This window comes from Macrosteles quadrilineatus, unplaced genomic scaffold (genome assembly GCF_028750875.1).
Source record: "Macrosteles quadrilineatus isolate MER2022 unplaced genomic scaffold, UCM_ALF_1.0 Scaffold_5__1_contigs__length_97177068, whole genome shotgun sequence".
NCBI lineage: Eukaryota > Metazoa > Arthropoda > Insecta > Hemiptera > Cicadellidae > Macrosteles > Macrosteles quadrilineatus.
This window is the reverse complement of record NW_026542598.1, coordinates 28,184,877-28,203,582: the sequence shown is the minus strand read 5'-3', so window position 1 is coordinate 28,203,582 and position 18,706 is coordinate 28,184,877. Positions and strand designations below refer to the sequence as shown.

The 18,706-nt window shown below is 35.1% G+C and overlaps 1 long non-coding RNA gene across 1 annotated transcript; it reads left to right on the top strand.

Moving 5' to 3' along the window:
* Nucleotides 1-10,095: 10,095 nt before the first annotated feature.
* LOC128994957 (uncharacterized) lies at nucleotides 10,096-13,340 on the top strand. The gene is made up of 3 exons (XR_008490933.1): nucleotides 10,096-10,180; nucleotides 11,149-11,232; nucleotides 11,777-13,340. It is a non-coding gene; the product is annotated as an uncharacterized LOC128994957 (long non-coding RNA).
* The last annotated feature ends 5,366 nt before the right edge of the window (nucleotides 13,341-18,706 follow it).

Genomic DNA, 18,706 nt, shown 5'->3' with positions numbered 1-18,706 from the left:
AACACGATTTCACTGGTCACTAAATTAGAAACTTTGAAATTTGAAGGTTAGGTCATTGTTTACATCTTTTTCTGTAATTGATTGTGCAAGACACATAGGCAGGCAGAAATATTCACTATGACATTTTACTGTGTATTTCTTAGACTTTTAATTGATTATAAAAAATGGCTTAAGCCACATAATTGAATTAATTATATAAAATACATTTCTCAATTTTTTTTATTAATAATTGAGTTTGCCGCCACTTTAAATGCATATTTTACCATGCGTTTTAAGATTTTTGAGTTAAAAAATTATTATTAACATACAAAATTCTTTGAAAACTGAAATAGTGGCAGGCCTGGTAAACGAGTTCAGATATGCGATATATTAAAAATTGACATGGCTCAGTTTAGTCATTCAGTCAAGCATCAATGACCATACGGGAAAATTTGTTACATCGGCACTATATTGCATGATTCCCTCTTTCTTTTATTCTTGACTTCCGGACTCAAAGTAAGCCCCTTTTCTAGGAGCTAGGAATCCCTAGGCTGAGGCTCACTTCCCTGTCTTCGGCCACTACATTCTTCTGTTCTTTCTTTATGTCTGGGACAAGCATTTATAGACCTTACGTCCTGTGACTCATGGTTGATTCTCACAACACCAGGCAAAGAAACATGCTGGATGTTACCATAGATAAAACATACTTGAGGAGTATGTTTTATCTATGATGTTACCTGCGTCAGAATCTAGAATCTATAGCCACTATCTGCCAAATTCAGAAATCAGAAAATCTTTATGGTTTCTTTCATATTGCTTCTATAGAGATTACACAGAGCGAAATTAAGATAACTTAGATTAGGTATCTTACACACTACTTCTGAATTATTTCGGGGATAATATTGATTCAGGGACTAAAGTTTTAGTAACAATCTTCCGATATTACCTTGGGGTTGGGGAAAGGGTTTTTTAAGGACAAAAATGGCAACTATGAAAGATGGAGCATCAGAGTATTAAAACAAAAGAATTTGTTTTATTAGGTACTCTGAGATAGAGCCTACGACAGAATTTAGGAGTTCACGACTGACAATGAAATTGCCACTCTACGGTCGCCATGCGTCATCGCTGGAAGTGGAAGTTAGTTTTTAACTTGTATTTCAGTGTAATAATACATACAAGTTTATATTGTGTTTCATTCTTAGCACTCAAAAAATATGAAAAACGTACGTTTTTTTCAGTTGTGAGTATATTATTTTGTACTTGTAAAAGTTTTCCTTAGTTAGTTTTTCTTTTATTATGACTCAATCCATCCCTTTCTTGGGTAAAAGATGAAGAAGAGGTAAGGTAACGCTGTCAGATGTCATGTTATTTTTTAAATTATGGGTTATCGATTCTGTAGGACATCTTCTCACTAGGTTTAGTTTCATGGTTAAAAGCTACGTTGAGGTAAGGCACTTCACAATGTAATTAATTAAATTTAGTTTTTCTTCTCTAATTTTCTCTCTCTAGCTCTCCCACTCTATCTCTTCTTTCTTATTCTTTCTTAAAAATTCTTTCTTACCACACCACCTCACCTGGCCCTGGCCTACGTGGCACATTGACATTGTAGTCTAAACCTTCGCTAAATCATCACGATGTTGTCCCCTGGCACTGCGGAGTGGGGGAAGCACAGCATTCTATTGGCTGAGGGAACACCATTACCGCAACGATACAATTTGAAGCCAGAGGCCTCGGTGATCTAATGGATAACGTGCCGGGCTGAGAATCTGAAGGTACCGGGTTCGAATCCTCTCGGTAGCTCTAACTTTTTGTCTAAGATTTTTGCATTATCAGCAAGTTTGGTTAGTTTAGTTAGGTTATGACAGTTTAATTTGTTAATTAAAACATTATAAAATTCAATTTGAGCTATTATAGTTTTAGTTTAGAACTATTTTTTTTCTATTAGTAAACCTTCGTTCGATTTTTTCATCATCAGCAAGTTTGGTTGGTTTGGTTAGGTTATGACAGTTTAATTTTATAGTTAATAAATTATAAAATTGAATTTAAGGCATTTATAATTTTATTTTATGAACAGAACTATTTTTTCGATTAGTAAACCTTCATTCGATTTTTATTTTAAATCTTTTTTATATAATCTGCAAGTTTGGTTGGTTAGGTTAGTTTATGACGGTTTAATTTCATAAATATTCATTTTTTAACTTATTGAAAAACTGCAGCATAGGTTTATGCATGTAAAACAACGCGGGCTTGTTTGGACGCCGTCTAGAGGGGAGGTGGAGGGAGAATCATTTCCCCCACTCCGCAGCGCTAGGGGACAACATCGCGATGAGACAGCGAAGGTTTAGACTCCAGTCTACTCCCGTGGCAGCTGGCAGCTGGGGAGCTGGTACCATAACCTTTTATAACCATGCTTTGTCGCTATGTCCATCGTTAACATATCCATTATATTATAATAATTGAAATGAATTGCGTTACCTTGAAATAATACATTTAGTTTTAGTGGGGTTATAATTTGGATAATTGGATTGAGGTGCATGGTTTTATGATGACCTTGTTGCTACGGTCGGGCGCCTAGTTCTGATTTTCATAGCTGATTTATTCTTTGATGGCCTTTGGTGAGGTAAGTGCTATGTTGAGCTAGTACTTGTACATTTCCTTTTCTCATCTTATAATTTAATTTGTTTACAGCCAGGCCCACAGTTTCCATTCAATGCGCTAAGTTGTGTAACTCAAGCCATTTTCAATTGTTCAAACTCCCCATTTCTTGCAGGGTGAAGCTAATTGAAAACTGTGGCCCTGTTTACTGCCTAAGTGATATGCCTGCTTTTGTCGACACTTGGCACCCATGTGTCTTGAATAGTGATGGGCGATACGGACGCGTATCGCGATACAGCGATACGATACGTATCGGAAAAAAATTGTATTGAATCGGGCGTCTGTATCGCGATACGCGAATCGTATCGTCAAAAATATCGAAAAATGATACGTATCGTATCGTTCCCCCCCCCCTAACTTGCCTATATACGGCAAATTTATTTAAGTACCTGGGGACCGAGCTTTGCTCGAGGAAAATCATTAGTTTACTCTGAAAACGGTCTTAGTATTGCGGATACATTAATCCATTCCCACACTACTGCACACTGCTCGTCTTTACTACCGGTACTTCCTTCACAACTCCCTACGTCTTGGACCTGTTTCCCTTTCCTTCCCATAGCATTTTAGGATTGCAGATACATTAATGTAATGTAATTGCCACAGACAGAGTTGACAGTTCCCACACTCTGCACTGCACTGCTAGGCTAGATAGAACGCTAGTGGAAATGGACTGGAGACTGGACGGGGATGGGACTACTACTGGTAGCCTACATTTCAAGTAAAAACCAAAAATATCTAGACGCTAGTGAAAATGGACTGGACTGGGATGGGACTGGTACATTATCAAAAATATCGTTTTGACATGAATCGTATCGCTCTATGTGCCGATATAAATACAAATATCGTTTTAGGCGATACGATACGTATAGTTTTTTTAAATATCGTATCGTCCCTCGCGTATCGCGATATTCCGATACGATACGATAGTATCGCACATCACTAGTCTTGAAGCTTCCAGAACCTTCCTGATTACACTTTAACTTATGTATGCCTTTATTCGAAATCGGGGTACACTTCCATATCTGTTGGCACAAACAACCGAATGAGTCTAGCCTATTGATACCCCGATTGGGGTACAGTTTCTTAACTGGGCTACGCAAATATTGATTGAAACTATCGATTCGATTAAGTTAGTAATGTAAACTTTCATACGATTTTTTCACCATCAGCAAGTTTGGTTGGTTAGGTTAGGTTATGATAGTTTAATTTTATAATAGATATATTTTAAAATATCGATTATTAATCAATATTTTCAATTCGATAGTTTCTATCAATATTAGTGTAGCCCAGTTAAGAAACTGTACCCTTCGATTGTTTAATTTGAGGTAAACTTACATTCCTGTTAAAGGGAACATTCATTAAGTTATTATCAATGATTTTTTTCTCGATATGTCGATATTTAACGAATTGAAACATATCAGCTGACAACTACGATAGAAAGTTAACCTAAATTATTGTGCAGTATCAACAAACGATAATAAAAAATAAAAAAATTAAATGAAACTGTTCTAAACTAATCCAATAAAACTAACAAAACTTTTGTAACATTGAAAAATTCCGTTTAATATTCTCCACTTGTCTTTTCGGTTATGAAACGGACTGGTTGGTTATGTTAGCTTAGAACAGTTTCATTTCTTAATCCATACTATAGGCTAATAGACTATATTTTAGCCTAATCAAGATCAGTTGTCAATTTGTAATGAATCGTAAAGGAAAACAAAAATACCGATATAGGCTATTGAGAAAATCGATATTAGGCCTATCAAATATTCCCTTTAACAGAAATGTACCTAATTCGATATATCATTTGGTTAGTTAGGTTAGGTTAACCTTACCTAAGAATATCTAACCAAACGATATATCAAATAATCGATCGATATTTCATTCGGTTGTTTGTGCTAACAGATATGGAAGTGTACCCCGAAATTGGCATAGCCTAGGCTATTTAGGCCGATATTTACTTGTACTAGCCTACCTATTTAAAAAATAAATATAATCAAATCCAATTGATAAAAGTCTGATCGTAGGCATTACATTTAGGTAGGCTAAACTCATAACTTATTAGAATTAAAATTAGACCTATTACAACATAAACTTTTTTGTTTTCAGGTTGACATCAATCGATGAGATCTTTGTGGTTTAAGTTGCGAGTCTTTTCTTCAGTTACATTAAAACGAGAAAACTTCATATAGGCTATCTGGTAAGTTTACTGGTACCTACTGTTTCAGTATAAAACAAAGTTAGGCAAAAGTTGAATTTACTTTTACAAATTAAAAATTTAACTTCTTTAAGTTAGCATTTGTCTTTAACTTAAGTTAACACATTCGCTGCGGACCACCGGTGAGGGCTCTAGTTCCTTTCTGCCACCCTGAACGCTCACCCGTGAATGGCGACATCGCCTATCATTTCTGCAATTTCTGCACACCAGAACACTGGGAAGAACGGTATTTTTATTTAATGGGTGCTTTATGGTGGTGTAGGTTGGTAGTAAAATCCCCTGACAAGCTTAGAAATCAACTTGCTGCCCCGTCATTCTCCCTCCAATTGGCAATTCAATGTGACTGGCTAGTTGCAGACACTGCTGCTATCTGTGAGTGTTTCAGCAAACTACGTTGTAATGCATAACATCACTGCACGTCATTTGCTATTTGTCAGACCTTTTAAAGCTAAAGGGTTTGCTTGACGCTGCGCCAATGGTGGGTGGCAGCGAACGTGTTAACTTTCGCCTACAGTTTTTTCACTCTGAATCCAAAAGTTGTCATTTTCTGTTCTTTAAAGACTATTAAAGTTAACATTGGAACTTCCTGTTGGATTGAGTAAAATGCCAACACATAAAAAGACAAAATTTATATACAATTTTCAAGAAAGTTATACAGTAGACTCCCTCTAGTTCGGCCACCTCGGGACCGGACTGCAAAATGGCTGGACTAACCGAATGTAGTAGAACCTTAATTATCATGGGTAATATGGGGGAGGTTGGGTAGACCATGGATAACTGAAAACCACAGTAGTACATAAACGTAAAAACACCTAACTGTAGAAAAACAATGTAAAATATTCCTGGTATTTTTCTTTTTTTGGGGCTATGCAACATAGTTTATCGCAGGTAATATGCAAGAAATTCTCCCATAGAAGCGCCCCTCAACTAAACGTACACTTCTATGGCCGGAAACTAAACATTCAAGTTGAATCCGGTCAAAGGTCATTCGCCCGTGATGATGTGACTTGTCCACCTGAGACCAGGCCGGACCATCCAGCGGCCGATCCAACCGAAGAGAGTTCACAGTACCATGTAGTGCATAAAATTTGTTTCAGGATGAAACAGAGTTGGGCCTACATAAAATAATAATTTTTTTTTTATTAATAAACTTTACCATCCTAATCTAACCTAATTTTAGAACACTTAAGACTCACATACCTAAATAAGAACTTTTATGTGTGCAATGATCAACTATTAACAATGAGATAAGCATTTCTAGATGCCGTTCGTTTGGTAACTTAATCTTTGCATTCTAAAGACCTTTACATTTTACTGATTTAGTTGATAATCTTCACCTCATCTTTTCGTAGCCTCTTATTCTCGTCCAATCCTCTACAGTACTGGAACGATTTCTTCCGAGTGAATTGATTCCATGGTGCATATAATTGTGTGTAGTGGGTTTGTTTGTTTTGCATTGCCACATAAGTAAAACAGCTGTTTGTTCTCCAGAAACCAGCCTCACCTCCAGAACTTAGACTCGTCCAAACCACCTTTTGGTTAACCTACCACATGACAGGAACAAGTAGACGGTCGTACACTAGTTTGGATATCCCTAGTAGGTTATGCCAAGGTCGGATATGAGCGGTTCTATTATATGTTGGACAGTTAGATTAAACTAGAAATTACTAGGTGGCGTTCGCAGAGGCATCCACAAAATTGAGCGGATTCATCAAGGGTTCATATTATATTGTTTTTGTAATACTGCAGTAAAAACAATCGTATGTAGCAGTAAAAGTAGAAATTTTACTCTTTAGGGAGTAAAAATCGTTTTTAGCCTCTACGGAGTAAAAATCAGCTGTTGTCAACTCATTTGTAAATTTCTATTGTAAACGATTGCATGTATCGAAATATGTATCGATTCGTGCTTCGTAATAATTTTAACCTACAGTCTACAGTCTCTTCCCATAGCATTTTAGAATTGCGGATGAATTAATCCATTCCCACACTCAACACTGCTCACCTTTACTACTTCCTTCACCACCCCCTACGTCGTGGACCTGTTTTCCCCTCTTCCCATGGACTTTAAGTATTGCAGATACATTAATGTAATTGTCAAAGACAGTTCCCACACTCTGCACTGCAAGCCTAACTAATTCATTCGCCATTTCCAACGTCATAGACCTGTTTCCTTCCCTTCTCATAACATTTAAGTATTAGATACATTTATCTAACTGCCCAAACGGTTCCCCCACTCTGCACTGCCAGCCTTTACTACTTCCTTCACTACTTCGAACGTCGAGGGGCCTCTTTCCTTGCCTTTTCATAGCATTTTAGGATTGAAGATACATTAATCTAACTGCCACAGACGGTTCCTACCATATGCTCATACTTTACTATTTCCTAAGCCACTTCCTACATCGTGTACCTGTTTTCATCACTTTCCATAGCATTTTAGTATTTTAGATACGTTAATCTAATTGCCACAGACATTGACCACACTCCGCACTACATTCTTCACCACTTCCTACGTCACGGACCTGTTTCTCTCCATTTCCATAGCATTTTAGGATTGCAGATACCTTAATCTAATCGTCATAAACAGTTCCCACACTCCAGACAACTCTACTTTACTATTTCCTTCACCACTTCCTACGTCACGGACCTGTTTCTCTCCCTTTTCGTAGCATTTTAGGATTGCAGATAACTTAATCTAATCGTCATAAACAGTTCCCACACTCCGGACAGCTTGCCTTTACTACTTCCTTAACCACTTCCTACGTCACGGACCTGTTTCCCTCCCTTCCCTTGGCATTATTGGATTGCAAATACCTTAATCTAATCGTCATAAACAGATCCCACACTCCGGACAACTCGCCTCTACTACTTCCTTCACCACTTCCTACGTCACCGACCTGTTTCCCTCCCTTTCCATAGCATTTTAGGATTGCAGATACCTTAATCTAATCGTCATAAACAGTTCCCACACTCCGGACAGCTCGCCTTTAACTCTTTCAATCCCTTTCCATAGCATTTTGGGATTGAAGATACCTTAATCTAATCGTCATAAACAAATCCCATACCCCGGACAACTCGCCTTTACTACTTCCTTCACGACTTCCCACGTCACGGACCAGTTTACCTCCCTTCCCTTAGCATTATTGGATTGAAAATACCTTAATCTATTGGTCATAAACAGTTCCCAATCTCCGGACAGCTCGCATTTACTACTTCCTTTACCACTTCCTACGTCACGGACCTGTTTACCTCCCTTCCCTTAGCATTATTGGATTAAAAATACCTTAATCTATTGATCCCATACTCCGGACGACTTGCCTTTACTACTTCCTTCACCACTTCCTACGTCACGGACCTGTTTTCCTCCCTTCCTATAGAATTTTAGGATTGCAAATACCTTAATATAATGGTCAAAAACAGATCCCATACCCCGAACAGCTCTCGCCTTTACTACTTCCTTCACCACTTCCTACGTCGCGGACCTGTTTCCTTCTCTTCCAATAGCATTTTAGGATTGCAGATACCTAAATCTAATCGTCATAGACAGTTTCCACACTCCAGACTGCTCACCTTTACTACTTCCTTCATTACTTCCTACGTCACGGACCTCAAGCTAGTGACGTCATGTGATTATATTTATGATCCATACCGTTTCTGTTCTAATATCTGTGGATTAATGCTATCAGCTATTTCTTTATCTACTGCATTCAAAAGTCAACAGCTGATCATAAGTTTTTGTTTATGTGTCAAATACTGCTTCCATAAGGATTACATTGAAACTTTGAGACCCAGTGGGGCGGATTCCTGAGAGATTTTTTTAACGCCATATAGATGTTGGCACTCACCGACATGGTCTTTATCACCATGCAAAATTTGAAAACTATTGATTCAGCCGTCTAGGAGGAGTTTGCGTATTACGAAATGCATAAGAGTCGACGTATAAGAGCTTCGCTCAAAAAATCCTATTGGTGTAGGAACATTAAGAAGGAAAAATGAATGTTATCAAGAAGTTTGTAAGTTTAGCCTATATTTCATTAACCAGTGTAAAGGCTATAATTATTAGCAATAACATAAGCCTAGCTTAATGATTTGTCATCATACACATAACCTTACCATACCTACGTGGCCACTCAAACCCCATAAAGGTTTTTGGCTTCGCCAACAGTCGCTTGCCATCCATCTCAGTCCTGCATGAGATCTGGTGTTATGTTGAGCCTCTGCAGGTCCTTCTGCACCTAACTTAAACCGTACACTAACTTAAATATTTATCACTAATCCATAAATTCACTAACTCTTTAGATCCTGTTCATTGCCCTGTGATTTAATTACCTAAGTAATATATTAATTTTTATAAAATTTTTCTCTCATCTTTTTAGTGTAACTTTAAAATCTAAATTAATTTGTTAAACTTACAAACTTTGTAGGCCTATATAGAACTAAACCCTCGAGCGGGCGCTTAACCTTAAAAACATGAGAAGGTGTATGCAGAAGCATTGAATTTATTTGATTTCATTTGATTTTATCACATAATTTTGCAGTTAAATTCTAACTATTGTGAAAAGGAAACAATTGATTTTTAATATTCTAAATTGCACACTAACTATTTATGAGTAGCCTAACATTTAAAAAACTAGGCTTTGTTAATAGCAAAGAGATTGTTATGGTCGGTGTTACGGGAGTTTTATCCCCAATGGAATTATAAATGAATAGACACAATCTTATTTGATGATAAATTAGTCATGTAGGCCTAACAGGATCAAATCAAATAAAATAAAATCAAATCATTTATTGTCCATACCGGATAAAGTTAGGTATTTAAGAAAATTTGTGTATTTAAATACATTTTAATTATTATAAAAATGTTTTGCAATAGGCCTATATGTAAATGAATTCGTAGAAAATAAATATAAAAAAACTAGATAAAATGCACGTGAGGAAAGCCTCCGCAATCACACTTCCAATTTAATCACTCTTTTACTAACTCTTCACTCAGATTGAGCCTAGGGGATGGGTGTACTGTAAACATTGTTTTGGTGGAATCCAGGAATGAAGCGAGTTGACGTAAGGAGCTTGAGAAGACTGGCGATTCCATACATAGTTATTTTGTACAAAAACTTAACGTGCAGAGCTAAACTCTGCAATCGCCTCCTCAAGGGTTAACATGAAATGTATAGCCTACTGTATGGTAAGCCTAAACTCGTTGTATAATAATTGAAATTAAATTACATTATTCTTTATTTTCAGGTCTGGTCAGCCTCAACCGATGGGACCTTGGTTTTTAGTTGCGAGTCTTTTCTTCAGTTACATTTAAAAAGAAATGTCAATTAATTGGTAAGTATAATCATCATAGAACAAAGTTGAACAAATTTTTTACTTAAGCAACTTAGACTTCAGCCTTAGACCTGTTGGACCGTTCGCCTAAAATTAAAACTTATAGAATTCCATTGGTGTTGAAACACTTAAAAAGTAAAAAAATAATCTGATAAAGTATCTAATTTGTACTCTTGTTAAACCAGCCTTGGTTATAATTATTATTAGCAGGGGTGTTTTAAGAAACTTGTCAAGGGGGGCTACCGGGGGGTTTAGGAGGTGTAGGAAAAAGGAGAGGTCTGGGGGTTTAAAGCCGTTAAATTTTTAAAGCGGTTTGGTGACTTTCTTAAGATAATTTTCAACCTTTAGAACTGTATCCAAAAACCTGTGTTACGTTTTTGTGAGCACAGTCTCAATTGGTGGCACAATTTTGGATGCTCGAAAACGGATGTAAACACGGCTAATACATAAGAAATATATAATGCTAATATATAAGGCAGTACAGGAACGGAGAAATTTAAAAACGGTACTTACTTAAAAAAACATGCCTCGTATATAAGATTTATGAGGTGAGTCGATGGCTCAGTCGGTAGCGTCACGGACTTCGGGCTCAAGGTAGTGATGTCGTGTGTTAGAATCCTGATCACTGCCGCAAACATTTTATCAGTAGAGTTCACCTTCGTACTGTACCGGCTCACCCCCTTGCTTTACTGGATACGTTCCACGCATGGACAGTTAGTCTATGTGGACGTGCAAATGCAAGGTTAAAAGAGGCCGTCAACCTTTTTTAGTTTATAAAAAAACCGCATCTGCTCCATTACATTCTTTTTCCCAAGCCGGACGAACTATTTGTGTCACAGCAGGCAATTCCTGTTGCCAAGTTTATTTTCCAATTGATTTCAATTTTTTTATGAAGGTTTTATTAACCCATGTCTCAGTTGAACGGAGTGCCTAAACTCATGATGATTGAAATTGCATTTTATTTTCAGGTTGACTTCAATCAAAGGGACCTTTGTGGTTTTAGTCGCGAGTCTTTTCTTCAGTTACATTTTAGAAGAAATGTTAAATAACAGGTAAGTTTACTGATTGTACAGATGACGTTTAACTGGAGGTTGATGCATGCAACATACTTCAGCTTGTCCTACTGGACTGTTACCTCGATCTTTTACAAAAAACATTCAATGCTTTTGTGCTGAACCTTAAAGTACAATAGTTGAATAACTATTGACTTACATAGTATGCATTAGATGTTCCTAATTTAACAAGTTTAGAGGGCGTCAGTTTGCCGGGAGGGGGAAACCCATTACCTGGACTGGTCTCAGTCCTGAGGAGTCCGGAAAAGAGGAGTCCAATTATAAATATTAGTTTGAACCACATGAATTTTGACAAGGTGCTTACAGTAGTGTTTATCATACTTATTATATTGATTAAAAATATTAGGCGAATATACCTACGTTTAATTAATTTAAAGAATTATAAATATTTCTCCAAAAAAGTCTGTATGGATTCTTTTTAAACATATTGATCTATAGGTGTAGTTTAAGGGAGAGCAACATAATAGATTGTTGGTCAAAGAGGAAAATCATTGTTTGAATTGTAATGTTTATAACTTTTCAGGAATTCGACGATGAGCAGTCTGCAGTTTGTCAGCGGGAGTTCTACATCAACGGATTACTCAGTATCAACATTATTTTCAAAACTACACAATCAAGGACAACATTTACAGATAAGATATATAATTTCACTACTTTCAATCCTCCAAGGTGAAATTGCTATTGATGATTTAACAATTTGCGTTCATAATGAAAAGCTACTGGAAAAGAAATTATATCCTCGAAGGAGTGGTAGTTTTGAACTGGTTTTGCGTTTTGCCAGATGTGGTTTGAGACCAAAAACTGTTGCCAAGCCTCGGGTTTATCATGGGCAGTAGGGGACGGGCGAAGGGTGTTAAGCCAAGTGCTTAATCATCCGTCGCCCGTCCCCTACCACTGAAACTTAGTTTGGTTTAGGTTGTAAATATTGTATTATGTTTGTACATGTAGTATTGGTACATTTTAATTTGTTTTAAGCTGATGTTTTGTTTTGTTTTTGGGTGTATATTAGGTGTATGTGTCTTATGTTTTTTAACCTGTGTGGTAGAGCCACTATACAATGCTTGGGCATTTACAAGTCAAAGCAAATACTCTGGTCAAATGTCAAAAATTCTTTAAACTTAGAGCATCCATCCAAATGATTTAGAATCATTGACTATTCTTTTGTGTCAAATTTACAAATTTGTGAATAACGATGACTATTGTAAGACCATTTATTAATAGGTGTTCAAAGAATGTAAAATTTTCAACAATAGGAAATAGTTTAAACAATTTTTCCATATGGCCAGTTTTTAGACGATTAAAATTGTTTCTGGCAAATGTCAAATTATAGTATTTAACCCAGTGGATATTTTCCTAGCGCACATTACTAATAGAGAGTAACGAAAAATCAATATAGGCCTAGGTCTATTTGTAAACATTTCATGTTTTTGAAAAACATTGGTTGGTTGGTACCTAACAAATATAATTCTATGAGTCATAGAATTCTAGACCAATTAAGAATAAGAATCTTTATTACCCTTTAGAAAAACCTTTTACAGTGCAATAGGGTTGCCATTTTGCTACATAATAGAATCTGTATACAGCTACTTTAAGTTTTTAGTCACGAAATATTCTTATATACCGTACCAAACATGACTCTCTTTCCTGTAAAAACAAAAAATTGCTTACGCCAAGCATACATAATGACAGATTTGACATTGAATTTGCAATAAAATTTCTGTTACGACTGTCTGTCATTAGTGAGGTAATATTTTATGTAAAACGGTACCTTTATTTTTGGTTAACAGTCTATATAACTCTTTAGATAGTTGTGCCACAGCAAAATTTATATTGTTAAATATAATTAATAACAAGGCATTCAATATCTTGAAATTGTTGGTTTTTTGCTAACGCAATTAATTATATAAATGCTTGTTTAAAATCTCACCATTGGTAAATATTTGAAGACGAAACACTAGCTTACGTTTTATAAGCCTATCTATAACCGTCATTCACTTGTACTAAAATAATTTTTATTTGCTTTGTACAATTAAAGGTTAAGAACCTTACTTAAGAATAGCTTGAAAGATTTACAATAAAAATTATAATGGACAGATTTTAAATCATTTATCCTTTCATCCTTTTCCTAAATATTTCTGTTTAATTTATATGATTTTTCTAACGTTGCAATAACCTCATGTTGCTGTATTTGTCAGGAGACTCTAATGAAATTATCAATTGTCAAATACAGTTTTGACGTTGTATCAGTAAGTTAAGGCTGTTTGGGATGAAAGTATAATAATTTTAAGCTTAATTTATAAGATGTAATTAATTACAAATTTTCACTTGTGTTGAGCCTGTGGTTTAGTTTCTAGATTTTTAGTTTTTATTCACCACTTTCAAGTCCTGCTGGTCTCACATTACTTGTCGGAATCATTCGTCACACAAATCATTTAAATACCATACCTAATTCAATGAAAATTTAATGTAATAAATTAATTAATTTGTTGAACTAACAAGGTAAGGTATATAACATTAATTACTTGAATAAAATTTGACTTATCTGGCCATGGCTTAAGTTTTTAATGAACCTGATCAATCCTCCATAAAAAAGTCAGCTATTGAAACCTTAATAAAACCCAATTTCTTTCTAAGAATATCTACGTACTTTAGCAGAGAGTATAATATATCTATTTTTTAGGTGGCACAGTGGTGTCATATAGCAAAAACCAAGGTAGTTTACCATTATTGTGGATATTTATAGGCATGCACTGTGGATGCGATGCTCCCTGGTGTGGATTAACATCCGCACGAGTGAGTACTCGACTATCCGCAGTACTATCCTGATGATTAGACCAATTCGTTAACTACCAAGGAAAGAATGTGGTTCGGATTCCACTCTAAACTGTAGGTCCCTTAGTTGCCATTAGCTGTTTGGGCTATTAATTAACAGCTGTGTCTAAGGAACATGTCGGCCTTAGTCACTAACAAGACTACAAGATCACGCCACTCATCCCACACTCATCCTTCACTCATATTTGGGTTAAAATACGCACATAGTGGCGTCCCCATCTTAAATAATTGATAATTGATTATTATTGAAGCTAAAAAAACCCTTATTAGATTTATTTATATTCATACATATATGTGCTTGAGTGCTTGTACTTTTATAAATATTTAGAATCTCAAAAAGGAACTATTCGGACCAGGTGAGACATAACATTGGTATATTTTTTATTAGAATTTGATTCTTACTATAATAGGCTTTAAAATACATTTAGGCGACCAGACATAATGATAACATGTAAAGATAAAAAAAAATAAAACTAAAGGAGGAAGGCCGACTCCTGCATTTTAATTAGTGTGAGTGGACTGTGGGTGGATTAAAGGAGGCAACTGCCTTTTTTACAAGTAATAAAACAAATGGTTTACGAGGGAATGTGTATATTTACGTGATTACAGAAAGCTTTGGGTCTAAAACTGCTAGGTTTTTCAAGGTATAGGTTAGTATTTTCCCTGGTCCCCATTTAAAACGGGTATTCCAAACATCCACCCCCCAGCTCCAATAGGGCCCCCATCACAAAATGGTACCTACTTTTTAGCCACTGGACTTGCAGTAATATATGGAACCAGGAGAGAAGGGAATAGAAGTTGTAGAAACCCACTTAAAATATAAGCACTTCAATTAAAAGTGCAAATACTTTTGATGGCACTTGATAATTTTGTAAACTCCAATTATACTCATCTCAACAATTTTGGACAGAGGTTGAATAAATGGACATTTCTGAAGTGTACTTCAGATTATTTTATCTTTGCATCGCTGATTACAATCTAACTTTGGCTCTTCAAGAATTTCAATGCTCTTTTAAAAACCTTAAATTTACTTATGCACTTTGAATGAAAAATTTCCAACTAACTATATATTAAACTTGAGTTAGTGTCTAGCTAGCTTAAAATGCTCTGTACAGTTTCATATATTTCATTTATAAAATTATTCTTGCCAAATATTAGTGTGGCCTATTTTATATTTAAAGCTAAGATATCTAGGCCTGTAACCTATACAAAATTAGACTATATAAGGGTTAAATTTGGTGAATTATTGTAGAAAGTGGTGTAATAGAAAATATGAATTTAGTCGTTATATTGTATTATTTCACCAAACATGTGGGAATACTGCTACTCATCAGGTTGTAGCCATCTTCACCTTAAATTTTTAAGGTCACTGGTTAGATACCAAGTAAGATCAAAACTAAACCCTGATACGATTTGTCATCGAGCTATCATTTAATGATGCAATCTAACAAAAGTTTGATGTTAGATGGTATCAAGACCAGGGCTTAGATGGGTCCCTTACAAAAAACATAAAAAGAATTTCACTGGCCTAGATATAAACAAAGTAAAATGAAAAGATATTTTACTCAAATCGTGTTGTCGTAGATTTTGCAGTGTGGTAACGCTCACCCTTGTAGGAAAGTTACAGGTCGCCTATCAATATATAGGTTTTTTGGTAAGAGTAATTGTGGTATCTAGGCTGATGATTATACAGTTAGCATTATAAGCATAGACAAAAAGAATAAATATAGGCCGTCAGCTGTGCTGCAGTTACCATAGGTTCTGGCGCACACCGCTGGGAGCGCCATGTAGTTGCGGCGTATGCTCTATGAAACTACACGGCGCTCACAGCGGTGTGCGCCAGAACCTGTGGTAGCCACGGTAACCGCAGCACGGCTGAGTATATTTAATTTGTATTGTCTATGGCATTAGTGAGAAATTATTATTAATTTTAATTGGGGGAGTTAATCCAACTGTTACAATTTTATAATAAAAAATCCGAATGAAAACGGGTTTTTTAACACTCCGCCAAATTATGGAATTTACTACAAACATTAAAATAGATATCCTTCAATTAGAGCAAATGTACAATATTTCTTTTACAGTTTGTCAAGGAAACAAATTTTGATTTTTTTTTAGTCCGTTGAAGCTTAATGAGTTGAAAAGGAAGAACTTGTAATATTACCAAATTTGATTGCCTCTTAATTGTTATATAGGGTGTTTGTGAACTCTCTCGAAAAAATTCACAGGATTATTCCTTGGGTTAATACATGAATATTTTACATTATAAACATGGGTCGCCGGAGCCTCGTTTTCTGTCTGTCTGTCTGTATGTGTTTTTTATAAATAACTTTATAACTCGAGTTTGAATCGAGGTACAAACTTTAAATTTGACACACTTGTGTATTTTACCGTGTTACACAAACATGCAAAATTTCATTTCGTTGACTATAGCCGTTTCAAAATGGCGGCCATCTAAAATCTTTGACCTCAAATTACATGAAAACCACTAGAGTTACAAAAAAAAACACAAGGATAACAAAATGTGGGAAATTTTACGCCAAATCAAATGACATCTAGATCTTAAAGATCGGACAACAAACAGCTGAGTTATAAACTTTAAAAAAAATTAATAATTTCTTTACTGGCTTTTAATTGTTATTGTTTATTCTTTAAAATCATCTGATCCTTTCTAAATTGTCACAACAATGTAAGACAGCTGGTTGGACATATGATTTTGAGATGATGATCACATGATTATTTTGAGTTATAAATTTTTTTAATAATTAATAATTTCTTTACTGGATTTTAATTGTTATTGTCTATTCTTTAAAATCATCTGATCATTTCTAAATTGTTACAACAATGTAAGACAGCTGGTTTGCCCTAACAACAACATTTAGTTTTTTACTAGATGGTAAATGTATTAAGTGTCCTATTTTTACCTTAACTATTGAAATCTGTTTAAGGTTACGTAATGTACTCTGTATCAGATGATTTTAAAGAATAAACAATAACAATTAGAAGCCAGTAAAGAAATTATTAATTATTTAAAAAGTTTATAACTCAGCTGTTTGTTGCCCGATCTTTAAGATCTAGGTGTCATTTGATTTGGCATAAAATTTCCCACATTTTGTTATCCTTGTGTTTTTTTTGTAACTCTAGTGGTTTTCATGTAATTTGAGGTCAAAGATTTTAGATGGCCGCCATTTTGAAACGGCTACAGTCAACGAAATGAAATTTTGCATGTTTGTTTAACACGGTAAAATACACAAGTGTGTCAAATTTAAAGTTTGTACCTCGATTCAAACTCGAGTTATAAAGTTATTTATAAAAAACACATACAGACAGACAGACAGAAAACGAGGCTCCGGAGACCCATGTTTATAATGTAAAATATTCATGTATTAACCCAAGGAATAATCCTGTGAATTTTTTCGAGAGAGTTCACAAACACCCTGTATACAATAATTTGTTTTTGATACTTAGACTGTAAAAACATCTAAAACATTATTAATACTTTGTACAAAAAAAGGTACCTGAACTTGTGTCTCTGACTTTTTTCCAAATCATCAAATTTTGGGGCTGTATATAGTATTATTAGTATCTATAAACTTTTTCAAACAATAATTTCCACCATTATACAGGACTACAGAACCGCTTTGATGAAAAACATAATTATTGAGAATGGCTTAGTATGCTTGTGAATCACAACAGAAGTAGGGTGTAAAAACATAGAACAATAAAGGCCCAGGAAATTTATAGGGTGATTATCGAAGGAAAACGAGACTAAGGGAAATTTTCTAGCAATTCTGAGAAAACTAAGGGCAGTTATTTTCCCTTGCAAGGAAACAAATAGCTTTGTTTTCATTGTGGAGTTAGAGAATTTGCTGGTTGAATTGGTGACTACTAGTAGTTTCAGCTTACAAAGGGTTCTTTGAAATTTCTAAATGTAAAAGCCAATGCAAAATAAATTTGAGTAAAAAGGTTGTTTTACAACTATCAGCATTAATGTGATGTTAAAGGTCTAATTTTACATACAGGATACAGGATGTCTCATGAAGGAGTCAAAATGTTTTATTTTATACTACTGGAGCATTTATGTACCTAATCTATAAGGAAGGGTAGGGTTTGAAAATATTGTGTGAAAATTTCAGCTTTTTAACATGTAAAAACAAAATGGTGCCATAATGAAACCCTTACCAATTTGCTTTCTATAAAAATTACTTAATGAATGAAGCAGTAGTTTTACATTCATTACAAAATTTTAAAATCCATAGTTGTACCTAACACCCGATTTCAAAGGTATTTACGATAAACAAAACTTATTCTGTCATTTAAACATTATTTGATTATGAAACCAGCCTACCTAATGTATGACAACTTCAAAAGATTACTTTGCTAATTATGTTCTTGATTGCCACGTTTTGACTGTGTGCCACAATTAATATTGTACAAAACAATCAAACTGAAATCCACCTCTGGAACTAATCACACTCCAGGATGAGGAATTCTGATTGTCATTGATTATCTGGCTATATCAAATGTCAGCTGTGTGGCTTATGGCTTGCTCTGACGTCATTTCCTGTAATATGAGTAATGCAAGGTTAATGCCTTAAGGTTACACTAACTATGGTAATCT